This window comes from Octodon degus, unplaced genomic scaffold, assembly GCF_000260255.1.
Source record: "Octodon degus isolate 3935 unplaced genomic scaffold, OctDeg1.0 scaffold00014, whole genome shotgun sequence".
Lineage (NCBI taxonomy): Eukaryota > Metazoa > Chordata > Mammalia > Rodentia > Octodontidae > Octodon > Octodon degus.
The window spans coordinates 12,021,278-12,022,580 of record NW_004524590.1 but is presented as its reverse complement, the minus strand read 5'-3'; positions in this window follow the sequence as shown (position 1 = coordinate 12,022,580).

Here is a 1,303-nt window from a genome sequence, read left to right as displayed (position 1 = left end):
CTAAGACGTTGCCTTCCCACGTACTCACACACCCTGCCTACCCACCTGTGGCTTAGCTACTACCTCTCACACAGTTTCTGTCTATCTCTCCATCTTACCCACACATAGATCACAAAGCCCTTGCTCAGAGCTTCTAAATCACATGAATTTACTGTACAAAAATCTGTGCTTTACTGTGTGGGAACTTTGCTGTCTACAAGGAGCTCCCAACAAAGAAGTCAGTATAGGAGACAGACTGCCAAGAGAGACTGGAGTTCTGGGCACACACCAGCCAGGATCAGTCCCAGCAGCAGAAAACAAAAACCCCACTAGGGAGATTCTTTGAAAACAGGCTTAAAGACCCACACGGTGCGGGAGGTGGTGGGGCAGCTGGGACAATGCGCTATCTTCTTGAAAAAACCAACAGGTTGCTCCCAATACTGCAGAAGGTGCCGGTGGCTAAACAGATTGGAAGTGGTACGTGTGCTCAAAGGGAAACTCAGAGCCTTTGAGTGGGAATCAGAGCGACAAAGGGAAGAGAGTGTGGAGGGTTCTGATAGAGGACAAGGCAGCCCGGAGTCCCAGGCTGCCCAGCGCCAAAAATGAAGACTGCATTAAATCCTGCTTGGCAAAGTAGCAACGCAGCAGAGAGGGTGTCCCCAGTGCCACTAGGGCAGGAGGATGGGAGGAACGAGGCGCTGGGCCGCTGAGGAAAAGGCAAGCATTGTGCATTCTCTATGACCTGGTTTTCCTCAGCATGCTCTGAGCAGAGCCTGGACACCCCAAAAGAAAGTGGAAGGGGAAAGTAGGTCGCGGGCCCTCAGGGGACAGTGGAGGTGCAGAGCAGCATTTGCCATATTGCTTACCTCAGCAAGAGGTGGCATGCACCACTGAAGAAATCAGGCCCAGAGAGGTTAAGCCGCTGGCAGAAAGTTGCACAGCAAACCAGCACCAAAATTAGATGCAAATCCAGGCCTCCTCACTCTTAGTTCTAAATTCATTCACCTTGCATGTCTGCTCCTCCTCCTCGATGGAGTGGATCTTCCAGCTCATTCCACACCAAGGTGTGCTCATCAAATCTCATTCCCAGGCTGCAATTTCATATGCACAATCTAGAAGTTGGTCAGCCTGTGGGGCCGGCTGCAGGGTTGGCCACATCTCCCTCCTGGTCGCTCTCTTTCAGCTCACCCCCACTTGCCTCCTTCCCAAGCTTTACTTAAATTGAGAAAGGCAAGTAGGAGCCCTTACTATCTGCATACTCTGCAGATGTTCCAATCCCTTATGTAGAATTGTGCAACCTCCATGTAGAATCAACAGGCCCTCT